At 43.1% G+C, this 21,847-nt stretch overlaps 1 protein-coding gene across 5 annotated transcripts in view; it reads right to left on the minus strand.

Annotated features, from left to right (window-relative positions):
• Positions 1 to 21,847, minus strand: part of LOC111981475 (CXADR-like membrane protein) — a 143,216-nt gene that overhangs the window by 75,250 nt on the left and 46,119 nt on the right. The window contains exon 1 of one of the 5 annotated variants that reach the window (XM_070449321.1): positions 8,136 to 8,231. The exons of the other annotated variants lie outside the window; for them this stretch is intronic. The gene's annotated coding sequence lies outside the window, so the exon portion shown is untranslated. Of the gene's footprint in view, positions 1 to 8,135; positions 8,232 to 21,847 lie in introns of those variants that run through there. 5 annotated transcript variants of the gene reach the window in all.

The following is a 21,847-nucleotide window of genomic DNA, read 5'->3' on the forward strand; positions in this document are numbered from 1 at the left end:
ACCATTGTTATATAATTTCCGCGACGCTATAAGGCCCCCGCCCCCTTTCGGAAAAGCTGACCACGACCCCATTTGTGTTGATTCCAGCCTACAACAAAAACTCAAACAACAAGCTCCGCCGCTCAGGTCTGTTCAACGCTGGTCCGACCAATCTGAATCCACGCTTCAAGACTGCTTCGATCACGCGGATTGGAATATGTTCCGCATGCGTCCAACAACAATATTGACGAATATGCTGATTCGGTGAGCGAGTTCATTAGGAAGTGCATTGACGATGTCGTACCACAGCAACGATAAAACATTCCAACCCAGAAACCGTGGATTGACGGCAGCTTCGCGTGAAACTGAAAGCGCGAACCACTGCTTTTAACCAGGGCAAGGTGACCGGAAGCATGCCCGAATACAAACAGTGTAGCTATTCTCCGCAAGGCAATCAAACAGGCTAAGTCTCAGTACAGAGACAAAATCGAGTCGAAATTCAACAGCTCAGACACAAGAGTGATGTGGCAGGGTCTACAGTCAATCACGGATTACAAAAAGAAAACCAGCCCCGTCGAGGACCAGGATGTCTTGCTCCCAGACAGGCTAAACAACTTTTTGCCCGCTTTAGGCAATACAGTGCCACGACACGGCCCCTACCAAAACCTGCGGGCTCTCCTTCACTGCAGCCGAGGTGAGTAAAACATTTAAACGTGTTAACGCCGTCGCACTAGACAGCCCTAGCGTTCCCCGCTCACCTCACAAGGCACAACTCCAGCCAGCTGGCGGTTTAACGGACTTCCTGTCTTCCCGCTGCACTCGCCGGACATTGCCACGCCAGGTAACAAATAAAAGGCTTGAGGTGATGCGGCGCCTCGCGTGCTGGGGCTGACGCCGCTGTCTCCACTTAAAATATGACAATAATTAGTACCTTACTCAGTATGCTTTCGAACAGGCAACATGGTCAGGCGCTTAACATGTGACGCCACTCGCCCAGTTTATTTCCTATTAAATCAATCCTTATCCCAGTCTGCTGTTCCACATGCTTCAAGAGGGCCACCATTGTTCCTTTTCCAAGAAAGCTAAGGTAACTGAGCTAAACGACTACCGCCCGTAGCACTCACTTCCGTCATCATGAAGTGCTTTGAGAGACTAGTCAAGGACCATATCACCTCCACCCTACCGGACACCCTAGACCCACTCCAATTTGCTTACCGACCCAATAGGTCCACAGACGACGCAATCGCAACCACACTGCACACTGCCCTAACCCATCTGGACAAGAGGAATACCCATGTGAGAATGCTGTTCATCGATTACAGCTCAGCATTTAACACCATAGTACCCTCCAAACTCGTCATCAAGCTCGAGACCCTGGGTCTCGACCCCGCCCTGTGCAACTGGGTCCTGGACTTCCTGACGGGCGCCCCCAGGTGGTGAGGGTAGGTAACAACATCTCCACCCCGCTGATCCTCAACACTGGGGCCCCACAAGGGTGCGTTCTGAGCCCTCTCCTGTACTCCCTGTTCACCCACGACTGCGTGGCCACGCACGCCTCCAACTCAATCATCAAGTTTGAGGATGACACTACAGTGGTAGGCTTGATCACCCAACAACGACGAGACGGCCTACAGGGAGGAGGTGAGGGCCCTCGGAGTGTGGTGTCAGGAAAATAACCTCATACTCAACGTCAACAAAACAAAGGAGATGATTGTGGACTTCAGGAAACAGCAGAGGGAGCACCCCCTATCCACATCGACGGGTCAGTAGTGGAGAAGGTGGAAAGTTTTAAGTTCCTCGGTGTACACATCACGGAACAACTGAATTGGTCCACCCACACAGACAGCGTTGTGAAGAAGGCGCAGCAGCGCCTCTTCAACCTCAGGAGGCTGAAGAAATTCGGCTTGTCACCAAAAGCACTCACAAACTTCTACAGATGCACAATCGAGAGCATCCTGTCGGGCTGTATCACCGCCTGGTACGGCAACTGCTCCGCCCACAACCGTAAGGCTCTCCAGAGGGTAGTGAGGTCTGCAGAACGCATCACAGGGGCAAACTACCTGCCCTCCAGGACACCTACACCACCCGATGTCACAGGAAGGCCATAAAGATCATCAAGGACAACAACCACCCAAGCCACTGCCTGTTCACCCCGCTATCATCCAGAAGGCGAGGTCAGTACAGGTGCATCAAAGCAGGGACCGAGAGACTGAAAAACAGCTTCTATCTCAAGGCCATCAGACTGTTAAACAGCCACCACTAACATTTAGCGGCCGCTGCCAACATACTGACTCAACTCCAGCCACTTAAAATGGGAATTGATGGAAATTATGTAAAAATGTACACTAGCCACTTTAAGCAATGCCACTTAATACTATGTTTACATACCCTACATTACCCATCTCATATGTATATTATACTGTACTCTATATCATCTACTGCATCTTGCCATCTTTATGCAATACATGTACCACTAGCCACTTTAAACTATGCCACTTTATGTTTACATACCCTACAGTACTCATCTCATACGTATATACCGTACTCTATCCATCTACTGCATCTGCCATGCCGTTCTGTACCACCACTCATTCATATATCTTTATGTACATATTCTTTATCCCTTTACACTTGTGTGTGTGGTGTAAGGTAGTAGTGTGGAATTTGTAGGTTAGATTACTGTTGGTTACTTATCGGCATTGTCGGAACTAGAAGCACAAGCATTTCGCTACACTCGCATTAACATCTGCTAACCATGTGTATGTGACTAATAAAATTTGATTTGATTTGATTTGATTTCTAATTAAGAGCCATACCAGGCAACCCAAAACCAACATAGAAACAGCAAACATAGACTGCCCACCCAAAACTCACGCCCTGACCATCACACACATACAAAACAACAGAAAACAGGTCAGGAACGTGACAATAATAACACTTTGAGCAAAACATTTTATCTTTAATTTACAACCTGTAGAAACTATGAGAATAGAAAGGTTCAGAACTTTTGGGAAACATCACAGCACAGTTGAAAATGATATCGCGAATAGAAATCAAAACTGGATGGTTTTAAGAGATCAATGGGAGGGGTTTTGCGGAGCTGAAGGTTGGGACTAAAAACAACAAGATAGCTCATGTAAAATATACTGGGTCCGTAAAATGTTCGAACAAACTTAAACCAAAAATAACAGGAGGACAAAACTGACAGTGAAGTTGTCCTGACAGTGAAGTTGTCCTGACAGTGAAGTTGTTCTATTTGTAGAACTTTTCATGGGAATCTAATTCCTCTTTTGTAGGCTCAAATTTCTGGCACTGCAGTAATTTGTTGAATTCCAGCCCTTTCTTGCATTCCTTCATTTTCAGCATGGCAATAATTCACTTCATGTTGTTATCATTTTCACACAGTGTCATGTTTCCTTGTCTTTGTATGCCTCTATTCATCAAAAAGTAACCTTTCCTTTGTCAGAATAATTATGATCCTCTGTGAGAATGGATTTACAATGGATTCAATAGCAGTGTTCCGACTTAAAGCCTTTTCTCCCCCTTCCGAAGCTGTCCCAACGTATTCATAAATGAGCTAATAAGTTCTTAGCTGTTAGCAGTCTTTTACTGGTGCTAAAAATGGACGATTGCCATCAAGTTTCATTACTCTATTATGACATTTCACAAACCAAACATTAAAATACTGTTACATAAAGTAAATACTATATAAAACCCACACCGGTCAGTGGATGAATACCGGTTTATTGTAAAAACTATAAACCGCCCAATCCTAATCCCGGCCCAGCTCAAAGTCAACCCAAGCCTAAATCTGATAACCTCTTCCTGTATCTGCATAACCTAGCTTGAAGTCAAACTGAATCATAACCTCTTCCTGTACCTGTGGAGAAGAAAAGAGAACAGGACGTACCCCACAGCCTTATGTCGTGCCTCTGTCTCTGTCTCTGTCTCAGTCAGTATGACTAACACTAACCAACCCAGGGACGTTGGCCAATGCCCAGGGTGCCGTTTGACATTGGCACAGTCAGTGGCATGTTCTCGAGCTGAGTTTGACACGCGGTGAAAAACGTGGGCCGACTCCCAATGGCCGACTTCCTCTCAGAGTGGTTTGTAATGACGCCGCTCGAAGCACACAGCACCACGTCTCACAGGGGTGGCAATAATACATCTCCACAAAGAAGATGAATCAGCATGATTTAGAATAATGAGGTATTAAGGAATATTATGACTTCGGTTGGTGCTGCCTGCCTCCTAGCCCCCTCTCTTCTCCTCCCTTTCAACCACCTATAAAGCTCACCTAGTGTGCTCACAATTATATAAACGGATTACAGATTTTTCCACACAACAAGTTCCTTGTCAAACAATGGCCCACGTTGGGCTCACTGACAGAATAAGCTTAGCTCGTTTTGAACGGCCGATACGCTGATTATTTCCAGCTCCGAAATGAGATCAAATGGATGAGAATTCAAAGGAAAACAGAGGAGTGCTTTCTCCGAACAAATTGGACAAATTAGACAAATGCTTGTCTCTTTGAGTCAGAGATAATGGAGGGAGAGGACTAAGACAATAGAAATGGGAAATCCTATATTGCTACAGTATGCCGGGGAAGTGTGGACAATGAGAGCAAGACCATGCTGGATCTAAGCCAATAGAGAATACTCCAGCCTGACCTGAAACCAACTTTTTACCTCATCTTGGCCAATGAGATGATGAGATGATAGCAAAGTGCAATTGGGGCTTGGGACCGCAATTGAACCGGAATCAGACCATTGTGTTTGAAATGAGTACGGACGGATGTATTTGGGGTTGGGACCGGAGAGGGATCATATTGTGATTGTGTTTTGACCGTATGGTGGTCCTGCTGGGCATGGGGATGAACCCTTGGACAAACCACAATACTAGGAAGTGACAAACCTGGTCCAGAAATGCAATGATATTGGCCGGATACTCCCTGTAGTACAGTAGCAATGTGGAGCTTTGTCAATGACGGTGGTGAATTATTGTGTGTCTAAGCCTAAACTCAATTGAGATTCAGATGATTCATATGGAGATATGATCGCCTTATTTAATCATCCAGGAATTAATGTTGCTGATTATACTTGAGTACTGACCTGACATATGGAAAAGGCAAGTTGGCACTTTTTTTTACGATCAATGACTGTAGAACAGTTCATTAATGTTTGGAGGGGAACAAAACCAAGCAAATCCTGCTCACAGTTTGACATTCCAGTTCTACACCAGTGTCCAGTCCTGCCTCTCCTCTTATTTTCTCTTCTTTCCCCTCCTCTCCACCCCTCCTCTGTCTGCATCCCCTCTCACCTCCACACCCCTTCCCTCCTCCTCCCACTCTCCTCTACTCTTCCCTCCCTCTCCTCTCCTCTGCCTGCCTCTCCTCTCCCTTGATCCATTCACCTCACCTCACCTCCACCCATCCCCTCCTCTCCTCTCCTTCCCTTACCCATCCCCTCCTCACCCCCCTTCTCTCTTCTCCTCTCCTCTTCCCTCCCTTTCCTCTGCCTGCCTCTCCTCTCCCTTCATCCATTCTCCTCACCTACACCCACCCCTCCTCTCCTTCCCTTACCTCCTCCCCCTTCTCTCTGTACAGTATGGTGAGTTATAGGACAATGGATCTGCCTGTTTCCAGGCCTCAGCACTTCTGCTTGCCCCGCTGGCTTCCCTTTATTAGACCCACTCGACACTGTAAATTTGTCCAGACCACATCTCTACTGTTTGATTCATACCTCAAAGCAACGGTCAAGTTATCTACTCCTCAATAATTCAATTCCGCAGATACATTTTTTAAAAACGAGACATTTTATCAGGGGCGGAAAAGAAGGCAAAGACACTCAATAACCCACCTACTCACAAACTGCCTATGCTTCTGTTTTTTCTCTCTCTTTACATTTCTTGGCAGCACTTTAGTTGAAACATAGTCTGTGCTGCAATGCAGTCCAGAGCCCAACTCCCGGAGAGAAAGCTGAGTAGAGGAAGGATGTGAATGAAAGTAAGAAAATAACAGTAGCAGGGGAGCAGTGCGTCTGTGTGTGAGAGTGTGTGTGTACCTGTGTATTCATGTGCCCATTTGTGTGTGTGAGTGTGTGTGTGCACTGCACATGTGTGTTGTAGGGCTGACCCCATTTAGTCGACTGGTCGATTGTTTGGTCGATATGCAGTTGGTCGACCAAGATTTCTTTAGTCAAGAAATAGCAAAAAATAAATAAACACTGATGTTCTGTGTTGGTCGCTGCAGCAGGGAGGAGAGAGAGACAACGGGTGCTAGTCACACAGTCACATGCTGTCATTTCTTTTAACATAGTGCAGCAAGTCTGACCCCGGCCCAGCACAATCAAATCAATTGCGGTCGGACTCCCTCTAATAATTTGTGTGTCTTAATTATTCCATCAAACATTGCGCTTAAAGCATCAGACAAGCTCAGTGCATATAGTTGATTTGATTAAAACACAAAGGATGTGTCTATACAGTGCATTCGGAAAGTATTCAGACCCCTTTGACCTTTTCCACATTTTGTTACGCTACAGCCTAATTCTAAAATAGATTGTTTTTTAAATCCCTCAATCTACACACAATACCCCATAATGACAAAGTAAACATTTGTAATTTTTTTTTTTTACAAGTGTATTAAACATAAAAAAACTGAAATATCACATTTACATAAGTATTCAGACCCTTTACTCAGTACTTTGTTGAAGCCTCAAGTCTTCTTGGGTATGACGCTACAAGCTTGGCACACCTGTATTTGGGAAGTTTCTCCCAATCTTTTCTGCAGATCCTCTCAAGCTTTGTCAGGTTGGATGGGGAGCATTGTTGCACAGCTATTTTCAGGTTTCTCCAGAGATGTTCGATCGGGTTCAAGTCTGGCTGGACCACTCAAGAACATTCAGACTTGTCCCGAAACCACTCCTGCGTTGTCTTGGCTGTGTGCTTAGGGTCATTGTCCTGTTGGAAGGTGAACCTTCGCCCCAGTCTGTGGTCCTAAGCGCTCTGGAGCAGGTTCTCATCAAGGCTCTCTGTATTTTGCTCCGTTCATCTTTCCCTTGATCCTGGCTTGTCTCCCAGTCCCTGTCGCTGAAAAACATCCCCAAAGCATAATGCTGCCACCACCATGCTTCACCGTAGGGATGGTGCTAGGTTTCCTCCAGACGTGACACTTGGCATTCAGGCCAAATAATTCGATCTTGGTTTCATCAGACCAGAGAATCTTGTTTCTCATGAGAGTCTTTAGGTGCCTTTCGGCAAACTCCAAGTGGGCTGTAATGTGTATTTTACTGAGGAGTGGCTTCCGTTTGGCCACTCTACCGTAAAGGCCTGATTGGTGGAGTGCCGCAGAGATGGTTGTCCATCCAGAAGGTTCCCCCATCTTCACAAAGGAACTCTGGAGCTCTGTCAGAGTGACCATCGGGTTCTTGGTGACAGGTCGACGGTGTATGTAACAGAGAGGTTTGACTCTCTGCCAGGTAAGTGCTGTCGCATGCACACCACAATTGATGCCCAGCCCTACAGTACACCGCAAGTAACGCAGTATGAAGGGAACGGATACTCGGTGCTCAGTCTCATTCAAAATACAGGCACATCTTGAGCTTTACTGTACAATGACTGTGAACTGCCCTTTGTTCTGCGGTATCCTCGATCAATGTGATTCAATTTAATTCAATAAATATTACTGACATTAAATACGTTTAACACTTTATAATAACTTTCATGTTATGCCTTTATACATGCTTATACATTATAATTATGTAATTATTGCCAAGGCCGAAGGAAATATCTTGTCTAACTCATATCTATCTCTCTACATATACTGTATCTATGTAGATATATTCCCCCGCTCTTCGATATTCTAGTCAGATAATGTCCCAATCTCTGCCGTATTAGATAGCATAGCAGTCAGATGACAATTGCAAATGACACATTTGCCCATATGGCTCTGGTCAAAAGTAGTGCCCTAAATAGGGTGCCATTTTGTAACCCATTACATGTTTTTTTAGGGCCGCTGTCCTTGCCCTAAGTGTCTAAATACTGCCCTATGGGCCCTTGTCAAAAGTAGTGCACTACATAGGGGATAGGGTGCCATTTGGGAAACAGTATTTTCTAAGGGCCACTGTCCTTGACCTGGGTGTGTAAATACTGTGCATCACCTTGTATTTTAATCAGGCCGAAGAGATTGATGCTCACGGGCTGTCATGTTAATGGTGCGCATCCATCAAATATGGCCCCGGCATTTCACTCCAATCAGCAGGGCTGTAGAGAGACACACTGCCACCCCGTGTTAAGTTAGGAGCATTATACAGTGGACACACACACACCAGCATAGTGAGACACACAGATAAACACACACATGCATGCACAAACTAATAAACACGCGCACACATGCTTACACACATGCTCACACACATAGACAGGCACTAACATTAACACACACACACATACACACCTGTCTCTTATACACATCTAGATGTGTATAAGAGACAGGCATTATACAGTGGACACACACACACCAGCATAGTGAGACACACAGATAAACACACACATGCATGCACAAACTAATAAACACGCGCACACATGCTTACACACATGCTCACACACATAGACAGGCACTAACATTAACACACACACACATACACACACCCCGACACCACATAGATCAGATCCGCCCAGGCCACATTGACAGGTCATCCCGGGAGACAGCTTTTGATGGATATGGACATTTAAATGAGTGCTTCCCTAAAAAAATCCCCTGAGAAAATCATGTGAAAAACACGTGTAAACAAATCACTTACATTTTTTTTGGGGGGGGATCTTCACATGAGTCAGACATGGTTTTCGGCACGTGTTTTCCCCTCGTAAAAAAAACCATATGCTTTTTTCACACTTATTTTTCACCACTTCCAGCTTCATCTGGTCTCCCTTCCAGGGACCAACCAGGACCAACCCTGCTTAGCAAACCAGCAGTAGGATGCAGGGTTCTATGTTGCTGGAATGAATGTGCCAAAACTTCCAACTAGAAAAAAGGCAGCGAAAGCAAAGGCCAGGGGAACATAACCAAAAATAGGGAAAATTGCAGGAAAGAGAAAGGCATTTTATTCAATTGCGTTATCATAAAAGAATGATCACCGAAAACATGTTTTTTTTCTGCATGCACTTACAATTAATTTGTTCTCGCATTTCTAAATGATTTCCTTGCAATATTTTGTTTTGCTATCAATACTTTTGTGTTTATGTTTGCAATACTAAGAATATTTTTTTCTCAACTGCAGAACTCTTGCTTGATATTAATTAAAACGAAACAAAAGTAACTCATTCACTAGAGGATTGCACAATGTCATAACAATATTACTCTATTAAAAAGGTGTTTAAAGCAGCGATCCTTAATTGAAGCTTTCTCCCCGCCAGTTTCAGTAAAAAGCAGAGGGATGGCGCTGGAGAAAAGCAACCACTCTCAAATCCATAAACTTCGCTACGGATGCAAGGACTAACCATCCATGATATCAAAATGATAGTGTTAACCATGTTTTAAGTGGTTGTTTACATTTACTTTGTTTACAAACATTGGAATAAAACATATTTGGGTTCTGATGGGGTACGACAGTTGAACTAAGCTCAAAAGGCATTTATACAGTTCAATGGAAAGTATTCAGAACCCTTGACTTTTTCCACATTGTTACTTTGCAGCCTTATTCTAAAATGGATTCAATTGTTTTCTTTACACACAATACCCCTTAATGAAAAAGCTAAAATGTTTTTTTTTGACAAAACCGGAAATATCACATTTACATAAGTATTCAGACCCTTTACTCAGTACTTTGTTGAAGCACCTTTGGCAGCGATTACAGCCTCGAGTCTTCTTGGGTATGACGCTACTAGCTTGGCACACCTGTATTTGGGGAGTTTCTCCAATTCTTCTCTGCAGATCCTCTCAAGATCTGTCAGGTTGGATGGGGAGCGTCGTGCACAGATATTTTAAGGTCTCTCCTGGCTGGGCCACTCAAGGACATTCAGCGACATTTCCTGAAACCACTCCTGCGTTCTCTTGGCTGTGTGCTTAGGGTCGTTATCCTGTTAGAAGGTGAACCTTCGCCCCAGTCTGAGCGCTCGGGAGCAGGTTTTCATCAAGGATCTCCCAGTACTTCGCTTCGTTAATCTTTCCCTCAATCCTCACTAGTCTCCCAGTCCCCTTGTTTCTCATGGTCTGAGTCCTTTAGGTGCCTTTTGGCAAACTCCAAGCGGGCTGTCATGTGCCTTTTAGTGAGCAGTGGCTTCTCTCTGGCCACCCTACCATAAAGGCCTGATTGGTGGAGTGCTGCAAAGATGGTTGTCCTTCTGGAAGATTCTCCCATCTCTTTGAATGTTTGAACATCTTGAAGAACAATCTGGCCTGAAATGGCCATGTACTCTTATAATCTCCACCGAGCACAGCCAGAAGAGGACTGGCCACCCCTCAGAGCCTGGTTCCTCTCTAGGTTTATTCCTAGGTTCCTGCCTTTCTAGATAGTTTTTCAGAGCCACCATGCTTCTACATCTGCTTTGCTTGCTGTTTGGGGTTTTAGGCTAGAATTATGGTCAGATTTGCCAAATGGAGGGTGAGGGAGAGCTTTGTATGCGTCTCTGTGTGTGGAGTATACGTGGTCCAGAGTTCTTTTTCCTCTTGTTGCACATTTAACATGTTGAGAGAAATTTGGTAAAACGGATTTAAGTTTCCCTGCATTAAAGTCCCCGGCTACTAGGAGCGCCGCCTCTGGGTGAGCGTTTTCTTGTTTGCTTATGGCGGAATACAACTCATTCAATGCTGCTTTAGTGCCAGCCTCTGACTGTGGTGGTATGTAAAACAGCTACGAAAAATACAGATGAAAACTCTCTAAGTAGATAGTGTGGTCTACAGCTTATCATGAGATACTCTACCTCAGGCGAGCAATAGTTCACTACTTCCTTAGATATCGTGCACCAGCTGTATGTTGATTTTGTCATCATTCAGCCACGACTCCGTGAAGCATAAGATGTTACAGTTTTTAATGTCCCGTTGGTAGGTTAGTCTTCCTCGTAACTTGCCGTTTTTATTCTCCAAGGAGTGCACGTTTGCTTGCAGAATGGAGGGAAGTGGGGGTTTATTCGATCGCCTATGAACTCTCAGAAGGCAGCCCGCCCTTCGGCACCTCCTTCTCCACCTCATCTTCATGCAGATCACAGGAATCGGGGCCTCTTCCCGAGGGAAGCAGTATATCCTTCCCGTCGGGCTCGTCAGAGTCGTGAAATTTAAAAAAGGAATCTGCTAGTCTGTGGTGAGTAATCGCAGTCCTGATGTCTAGAAGTTATTTTCGGTCATAAGAGATGGTAGCGGCAACATTATGGACAAAATAAGTTAAAACATTTTTTTAAAACAATGCAAATAAACAAAAATACACAATCGGCTGGGGTCACGTAAAACGTCTTCTTCTCTGCCGCCATCTTACTCTGTTTATTATTTTTAATAAATGTTTAGCTATAATTTCTAAAAAAGTTTGGAGTCACTTAGAAATGTCCTTGTTTTTGAAAGAAAAGCACATTTTTTGTCCATTAAAATAACATGAAATTGAACAGAAATACAGTGTAGACATTGTTAATGTCATAAATGACTATTGTAGCTGGAAACGGCAGATTTTTTTATATTTTTTAAATAGAATATCTACATATCAGCAACCATCACTCCTGTGTTCCAATGGCACGTTGTGTTAGCTAATCCAAGTTTATCATTTCAAAAGCCTAATTGATCATTAGAAAACCATTTTGCAATTATGTTAGCACAGCTGAAAACGGTGGTCCTGATTAAAGAAGCAATACAACTTTGTTTCTGGCCATTTTGAACCTGTAATCAAACCCACAAATGCTGATGCTCCAGATACTCAACTAGTCTAAAGAAGACCAGTTTTATTGCTTCTTTAATCAGCAAAACAGTTTTCAGCTGTGCTAACATAATTGCAAAAGGGTTTTCTAATGATCAATTAGCCTTTTAAAATGATACAATTTGGTACAATTTCTGAATAGCTAACAGGCTATGTGTTTGTAGATCGACTGAAGTGAATGAAGCTACAACAACCAATGAGATACTGTCTGGGGTCGAAATAGCATTTTAGAATGTTTTAATTGTATAGAAATTGAGTAATTAAGCTTGAACTCTCTCAAATTTATTTGGACGGGGGGGGGGGGGGGGGGAAATCTCACCCGTCCGGACCTCACTAAAACTCAGACCCTGGCTATGGCCCTACAGTATTACACTTCTTCCCTTTACAATGACACAAGCCACATTACACCACTGTTCTAGGTGTAAAAAATATTATAGAAACAAGATGGAGGATAATAGAAAAACCACATAGCCTATTTTCCCCAATGGAGTATGATAGTGTTTAGTTAGTGTTCCTGCAAAACCTCCAGCTGTGTAGCTTAGCGGCCATAGAGCCAGTTATGATGAGTAATACTTTAAAAGCCCTATAAAGGCTGCTGTATGAGCCAACCACAGCCACATGTGAACTTACAGCCTCTTGTTTATAAGCAAGCAAACAAATGAGTCTGACTCACTCATACGCGTCTGTATATAAACGCAACATTCCCCCCATCAATGTGACATAAACACACACTCATTCGTTCAATTCAGTATGGTTCAGCTCCAGTGTTTGTCCTTTCATTAGTCATATGGGGCGAGCAGTCCACCCTGGCTTGACCATTGCGTGCATCCTAAAGATAGTTGGCCTATAAGGGTTTCAATTGATTGTTTAGGTGTTTCCAGTTCCCTTTTAGACATTCTGTCAAAAAGTGCTATTCAGGGCCTCCTGAGTGGCGCAGTGGTCTAAGGCACTGCATCGCGGTGCTAGAGGCGTCACTACAGATCCGGGTTCGACCCCTGGCTGTGTTGCAGCCGGCTGGGATCAGGAGACCCATGAGGTGGTGCACAATTGGCCCAGCGTAGTCTGGGTTAGGGGTGGGTACGGCCGGTTGGGATGTCCTTGTCACATCACGCTCTAGCGAGTCATTGTCAAGGCCGGGCGCATGCATGTTGACTTCGGTCGCCAGTTGTACAGTGTTTGCTCTGACACAGTGGTGTGGCAGGGTTAAGCGAGCAGTGTGGCTTGGCGGGGTCGTGTTTTTGGAGGACACATGCCTCTTGACCTTCTCCTCTCCTGAGTCCGTACGGGTAAAAAGTACAAAATCAAAAAACAAAGAAAGTGGTATTCAAATAATAATTTCTCATTAGTTTGTACCAAATATGAAATAATAGCACATATTAGGAGAAACTATAATGATAATCAAGAGCTTGTAACAGTAATTGACAGAGGAAGAGGATTGTCTTCAGTCCACTTTCGCCTGAGTACGATCCTCACAGCAAGACAAAACAGGCAGCATGAAAGAAAAAAAGACAAATGGAGAGAGAAAGACCAGACAGGGCGAGCCAATGAGTGACTAACTAACTGAGTGAGCGAGAGAGTGAAGGAGCGAGCTAATGTAATCAATGCCCACTCACCCAGCCTTGCTTTGTGTAACTGCCTAGCGCAAAGGGAAATCGCCACGCGCGCCAATAGAAGAGAAAACTCGGTGAGTTTGTGCCAAGCTTCTTTCTTCCCGCCTCTTTTTTTTCTCTCCCTCATGCACTGAGTGCATCTGCAAATGAGAGAGCTGGGCAGGCGACTAACACTCGGTGACTAGGCTGGCTGACCATGCTGACCGCAGCTGGTTTTGTGCTTGGAAGAATGGAAGCAAGCACCGGCCAACCCGTGACCCCGGTAGGCTGCTCACTCATTAACAAAGGCCAATTAGACTGTTTAATAGACTCCCACACGTCTCCTCCACACGAGTCTAAAGCAGGCACACAGGCAGGCAATAAGCGCTAGCCTGGGCCACCAAAAAATAGAAGTGCCTTGTCTACTGGAGAGCAACAATACATTTGTCAGAGTCAAAAGCCATTGTGGAGGTGAAGGATTGCCACACCCTGATCTTTTTCACCTGTCTTGTGCTTGTCTCCACCCCATACCAGGTATCTCCCATTTTCCCCCATTATCACCTGTGTACTTATACTTGCGTTTCCTTTGTTTCTTGTCTTGTCAGGTCTTACCAGCGTGTTTCCCCGTATCTCCAGTTTCTGTTTTCAAGTCTTCCCGGTTCTGACCATTCTCCCTGCCGTGACCCTGAGCCTGCCTGCCATTCTGTCCCTGTTTGACTCTGCCTCGGATTACTGACCTCTGCGTGCCCTTGACCTGCTGTTTGCCTGCCCCGTTCTGTAATAAACATCTGAGATTCCGATTGTCTGTCTCCTGTGTCGGCATCTGGATCTTATCCTGAGTCATGTCAGGATAATCTTCAAGCGGCAATTAAGCCAAGAAAAAAGACTCCACGTGGATACATTTGTGACCCGTTCCCGTTGAACGTAAACATGATTTTTTTAAATCAAAATGCGTCTTTTGGCAGAAATGCCTTCTGGAATATGTGAACTTTCATGTGCCTTAATAACAAACTTGTATGACATCTGTAAATACAAATCAAATTGTTAAATTACGAGCCTAGTTGGTTTTGCCACAGAAAAAGGAACCCTCCCTCTAGCCATGATTGGCTGGGCCGGACATGCCAAGAGATTAGTTTGGATTGGCCTGCCATGTAGCATGCTTCTGTCTTTAACACTATGTGTTGATAATCCTTTCAACTGCAGCATTTTGTTTTAAATATCATGAAGAACTGCAAAAGTGTTGCTCTCTGACTCTGAAAATGAATCAGACGATATGGAAATCCCTGATGTAGGTTAAAAAAAATTCATTGAACCAGACATTGTAGAGTCTTCTGATGATAGTGATGGGGAAGAAACGGCGATCAACAGTATTGTTGTCACGGAAGAAGCTGACCGAGTTTTGAAATCAGTGGAATGCCCGGTGGAAGCAGGATATGGTTGCAAATGTGGTGGGAGTCAAAAAGAGAACACAGAAGGCTGTTGTATATAACACCTGTCTCTGGATTACATCTTCAAACTAAGGGTAACTATTGCATACATGACAGAGAGGGAGAAGAGTTTATCTATGTATAAGAGTCTAGCTACATTTTAAAATATTATTTGTTTCAAATTTTGTCAGAAAGTTGTTTTCATTGCAAGTTAAAGTGTACTGTTGGCTAGCTTGCTAAAGTTACCTGGCTGGCTCGCTAGCTAACATTACGTGTAAGAGCTGTTTCTAATTTTGTCAGAAAGTTGTTTTCATTGCAAGTTAAAGGATACTGTTGTATAACTTGCTAACGTTAGCTGGCTGGCTAGCTAAGAGCTGTTTCTAATTTTGTCAGAAAGTTGTTTTCATTGGAAGTTATAGCCTAATGCTAGCTATCTAACATTAGCTAACTATCTAACATTGAACCTAGTTGGTTACCTTTAGCTACCTACAGATTCATGCATGGTACATGGTAGTATGGGTTGGGATTATGGGTCCAAACAAAAGACTCCACTATGCAAGTAACCATTTCACTGTACAGTTTACACCTTCTGTATCATGTGCAAATAAACATTTATTTTATTTGATATAGTGTGTGTTTACCACATATGGTAATGTGAAGAACATGACCTGCACCAATGTCAGATTAGGACATAGGCCAAGGACTAGATAAAGTTTATTTTTAATGCTACTTTTTGCTACTACTTTCACCACTTTTAGTATTAATCTTTGGTTATTTTCCACACTACTTTACTCACTCTGTTTAGCACATGGCTTCACATGTGAATCCTTAAAGAGATTGATGGCTTAAGAGGGTGTGAACGATGCTAAATGGGTGTAGACAAAGAAGAGCTCTCCAGTAGGTGTACCAAAACATTCACAGGCAATTTTCTCAAAAGTGGGGTTACAAGTTTATCAAATTTCAAAGCAGAATTATATTCCCATTGTTCCTCAACTGTTGTGTAGGATATACGATTTTGTAGCTCTGAGTCTCTACTTTTATTCAATATAAAAAAACACAATTTCAAATGTTGCTACATAGGCCGAATCAAGGTGGTGGGTCACATTTGTTCTATTGAGAGGCTGTACCACATACCCTTTGATGTTGTCCCTAATGTTGTTTTCTTACCCCAGCTTGTGTCTTAGCTACAGTATACATTTTCTAGGCTTGGGCTAAGAATGATATCGTAGCCAGCAGCCATCTGGTGTATTAGGGGTGGTTTCCAAACCATTCAGGGGGGTGAGGGAGCCCAGAAGCCCAGTCCTGGGGTGTTGGACACCACAAGCGAGCAGACTTCCCTCCAGCCCTCAGTGAGTAGAGGGAAGTCCAGAGCCATGAGATAGAGGCTGTGTCCCAAATGGCACATTATTCCCAAAATAGTGCACTACTTTTGACCAGAGCTCTATGGGCCCTGGTCAAAAATAGTGCCCCACATAGGGACCAAGGTGGCATTTCGGACAGAAACATAGAAGGGCTCCATCTCCAGTGCCAGGGCAATAAGCCAGTAGGATATCATGGATGAGTGTCTAACAGTAACACTATGGAGAACTGAAATCCTTGTTTACCTTTGATCCTTTCCAGAGGCATTGTGCCCATTGAAACTGGAATATATTGTTTATTTTGCTTTGTCATTATGGGGTATGGTGTGTAGATTGACGAGGGAAAAAAACGATTTAATACATTTTAGAATAAGGCTATAACGTAACAAAATGTGGAAAAAGTCAAGGGGTCTGAATACTTTTCTGAATACACTGGATATCCTTATTGAGTAATGAGTGAAAAATCCATTCAGAAGGCGGATCCCAGTTCGCTAATGAAGTACCTAATTTCACAGTCCAAAGTTAGTGGGGACAATGATTAATGCAGATGTGGCATTATATTAAGATCAGAGAGAATATTAATTGAAAAGGGATATAAAAAATATAGAGTGTCAGCAAGACAGCCATACATGATCGTATTCTTGACAAGAGGAGAGAAAAAAAAGAGTGGGCGCAGCAGGAAGCATTGCTCACAATTACACTTAAAATGTAGTGATTAATATTTCACTGTGTTGTTGGTACTTACCACTCTGTAAGGCTACGTTCCAAATAGCACCCTATTCCTTATAGTGCACTACTTTTGAACAGGGCACATGGGGCTCTGGTCAAAAGTAGTGCACTATGCAGGGAATATGGTGCCATTTGGGATTCAAAGGAAAAGTCCATGACTGACCACAACGCAAGGCTATGCTAATATTCATTTCGATAATCATGTTAGCATTTTGCAAACACCCAAAAGGTAAAATGACAGGCGTGTAATAAGACAGATATAGCATTCTTACTGCAAGGCCGAGCTCACAATCACAAACAGGTTCAAAGTACACAAAAAGTAAACACAGTCATGGAGTCCTTAATGGCACTCTATTCTCTATATAATGCATTTACATTTTTGTAATTTAGCAGACGCTCTTATCCGGAGTGACTTACAGGAGCAATTAGGGTTAAGTGCCTTGCTAAAGGCCACATCGACAAATTTTTCAGATTTAAAAAAACCCACTAAACAGACATTATTGTCCAGGTTGTATGAGTATTATATAAATAAATCACTTAGTTTACTCACTAAAACGAGACCAGCAAACAACCACAACTATATTCCCAACCAAATGAGGGCATACTTGATTGACTTCACGTTGTGTAGCTCTTTACACTCGTACCCGTTAACGGGTTGAAAATAACAGATTTAGACATTGATAAACTCTTAAATTGGAACGCAGTGGCTGTACAGTAACATGCTATACATGACCTCAGAGCTCAGGCTGTGAAGCGGCGCTGTATGGGTTTTGACTGACAGCCGTACTGAACTTGAACACCGCACGCGACAAGAAGTTGCCCCCATTCCTCAAGCTAATTGGGCAACTTTAGCAAACATTTTCTTGTTTGAGAGAGGGAAATTCTGTATATTAAGAGAAATCTATGTATTTTGAAAGATGAGATGTTGAGGATTATAATAAACACTGATTTGATATCACACAAGCAAGACAAACACATGTGAGTCCATATCGTAAAACTCATGTCATATACAACGTTTATGATCACTATGTTTGATGTACAGTTACAAGATGACATGGCGTCATACCCTGGGTTGTTCTGAACAGAATGACCCTATGTTTGTCTAGTGTGAACAACATTTGCCGCGGCACACGCACATGTATGCACTCATGACTCCTTTCAATGCGCACCAAAATTACAATCTGTTTCTTTGAATAGCCTTGTGAAAGCCTAACACTGTAAGGTCGGATTTTATAACTTAGCAAGCATGTTGGCAATAAAACAAGCTTTCAAATTATGCCCCCCTAACCCAGATTGCGATTTATAATCGACCATTTTTGGATTGCGTAACCAACATCAGTACTTGTGTGATGGTTGGGATGCAGGGCTGTGTTCCAAACAAAACAACTACAAGTATGCTTGCTCTAGTTCCTGAATGGCACAGCTAGGAGAGCTCAAAACTGGACACACTTTGGATAGGTGTGTAGCCATTTGGAGACACCAGTTAATCCTCTCACTCAAACCCTTGTCATTGTATTGCCTTATGTTGCACCTGTATCCAGAGTATTTTCAGATTTTGTCATCCACAAATGTGTCAAAAAGTACAGTAAATATAAAATACACATGAAATCAACAGTGTAATGGTTGGATTCAGTCTTGTGTCAGGTGAACTGTTGTGTCCTCAGCTTTGGTCTAATTATTTTCCCATGATCCCCTTTCAATTGCTACCATGATTACAGTGGCTTGCGAAAGTATTCACCCCCCCTGGAATTTTTCCTATTTAGTTGCCTTACAACCTGGAATTAAAATAGATTTTTTTGGGGGGGGTTGTATCATTTGATTTACATAACATGCCTACCACTTTGAAGATGCAAAATATTTTTTATTGTGAAACAAACAACAAGACCAAGAAAAATGGAAAACTTGAAAATCAAATCAAAATCATATCAAATTGTATTAGTCACATGCTTACTTACGAGCCCCTAACAGACAGTGCAGTTTCAAAAAAATACGGATAAGAATAAAAGATAAAAGTAACAAGCAAGAGCAGCAGTAAAAAATATATATACAGGGGCTGCCGGTACAGAGTCAATGTGCAAGGGCACCGGTTAGTTGAGGTAGTATGTACATGTAGGTAGAGTTAATTAAAGTGACTATGCATAGATGACAACAGAGAGTGGCAGTGGTGTGGAGAGGGTAGGGGGGCAATGTGAGTAGTCTGGGTTGCCATTTGACTAGATGTTCAGAAGTCTTATGCCTTGGGGGTATAAAGCTGTTTAGAAGCCTCTTGGACCTAGACTTGGCACTCTGGTACCGCTTGCCGTGTGGTAGCAGAGAGAACAGTCTATGACTAGGCTGGCTGGAGTCTTGACAATTTGAGCGTGCATTACTATTCACGCTGCCAAAGTCAATACTTTGTAGAGACACCTTTTGCAGCAATTACAGCTGCAAGTCTCTCGGGGTCTGTCTCTATAAGCTTGGCACATTTAGCCACTGGGATTTTTGCCAATTCTTCAAGTTGGATGGGTTCAGCTGGTTTACAGCAATATTAAAGTCATACCTCAGATTCTCAATTGGATTGAGGTCTGGGCTTTGACTAGGCCATTCCAAGACATTTAAATGTTTCCCCTTAAACCACTCGAGTGTTGCTTTAGCAGTATGCTTAAAGTCATTGTCCTGCTGGAAGGTGAACCTCCGTCCCAGTTTCAAATCTCTGGAAGACGGAAACAGTTTTCCCTCAAGAATTTCCCTGTATTTAGCGCCATCCATCATTCCTTCAATTTTTAAGTCCCTGCAGATGAAAAAATAATAATAATAATGGATTTCATCGTGCTCCGTGGAATGTTCAAAGTTTCTGATATTTTGTATAATCCAACCCTGATCTGTACTTCTCCACAACTTTGTCCCTGACCTGTTTGGAGAGCTCCTTGATCTTCATGGTGCTGCTTGCTTGGTGGTGCCCCTTGCTTAGTGGTGTTGCAGACTCTGGGGCCTATCAGAACATGTGTATATATACTGAGATCATGTGACAGATTATGTGACACTTAGATTGCACACAGGTGGACTTTATTTAACTAATTATGTGACTTCTGAAGGTAATTGGTTGCACCAGATCTAATTTAGGGGCTTCATAGCAAAGGAGGTGAATATAATTGCACGCACCACTTATCTTTTTTCATTTCACTTCACCAATTTGGACTATTTTGTCCATTACATGAAATCCAAATAAAAATCTATTTAAATTACAGGTTGTAATGCAACAAAATAGGAAAAATGCCAAGGGGGGTGAATACTTTTGCAAGGCACTGTATGCATATGCTTTCCATATTTCTTCTGTAAGAAACATTTCAATTTAGCCCTATCCATATAGGCCAATTTACACGTGTGTAAAGGGTTATTAAGCTTCTCTACGGTAAAATTAACAGCTAGAAAAGTGAAAGCCAGCGAAAACCGCCAACAAGGAAAACTTTGACTAACCCACTAGGGACACTGAAAACATAATTTCACTGCTGCAGACATGGAAACTGTGGCTCTGCTTCATTAACTTTGCCATACCCTGTATGAATATACATAATCCCAATGGTCACATTTATAGAAAATTACCCTAAATTCAAGAAAGTAGATACAATCTTCAAGCATAATACCGGTAAACAAAATGCTTGGTTCCGATACTGTTTTTTTTTTTTTTTACGCATCAGGGATTTTACAATATCTAACAGCCAAAGACGACATGTAAAGGGAAAACAAACTCTGTATTACAGTGCTGGTGTACCTCTTGAATGAATAACAGTAAACGGACACTTGCTCTATTTCCTCTATGTACCTCAGCTGAGGCTACCAAACAGGTGGGGAATGCAATATTTATGAGTAGAGAAAGGGAGAGGGACAATAAACAGGAGGGTATATATAGCTCAGACCAAAAACAAATATTAACTGTATCAAATTAATGCGCTATACAAACGCAGTATAGACCCGGAGGGCATTCCCAACATGCCTCTCTCTGAGCTGGTGGGCGGCTCTAGAACATCTGTCACTCGCCTGACAATGCTGTTGTTCCCACACTGACTTTACTGGTGATTAAGTTAACAGCATGGCATATCTTGACGTAACAGCCATTCATGAACTGTAGCATCTAATTGAAAAGACATAGAAAATATTTCAGAATTTGGTGCAGAGTGAAAGTTTAAATGTATTTTATAGACGTCGAAAATATCTCTCTAACCGTCTATTTGAGGGTCAAATAAAGACCAGGCCGTGCTGGCACAATAACTAACATCTGTAGACGAGGCCAAGGCAGACTGACCAAATTTCAACCAATATTCAACATCCGTGGACGTCAAGTGTCAGTTGGTGCTCCCTGGGATTGGCATGGTTTTCTGGAACACAAAGATGCATTAACTGAAATCACTTTATTCATGATCATTATTAACGACTTAGCGTTTTTTGCTCATGAGCGGAATGTCTTTTACTACAAACATTCCTGTCTAAAGGTGTTCCTGTGTGCCTCAGTTGGTGGAGCATGGCGCTTGTGGGTTTGATTCCCACTAGCGCCACCTCAGCCCCATCCTCAGACATCCGGTTTTCAGGGGGAAAAGGAATGGAGAGTGAGACACGACATGCGCCTCGCTGTTTACTAGCTACAGCACATTTGCTAGCTTGCTCTCTGTAGTTGTTTCCATCCAGAATATTAACAACGCGACACTACATCTCAAAGCAGAACCCTGCAGCGTAGTAGTTAGGTTAACCTGCTTTTCTCTGGTCATGTCTTTACGTTGCCTCCCAAATGGCACCCTATTCCCTATATAGTGCACTACTTTTGACCAGGACCCACAGGCTAGACCATAGTGCTCTGGTCAAAAGTAGCGCACTACACAGGGAATAGGGTGCTGTTT

Source organism: Salvelinus sp. IW2-2015, linkage group LG20, assembly GCF_002910315.2.
Source record: "Salvelinus sp. IW2-2015 linkage group LG20, ASM291031v2, whole genome shotgun sequence".
NCBI lineage: Eukaryota > Metazoa > Chordata > Actinopteri > Salmoniformes > Salmonidae > Salvelinus > Salvelinus sp. IW2-2015.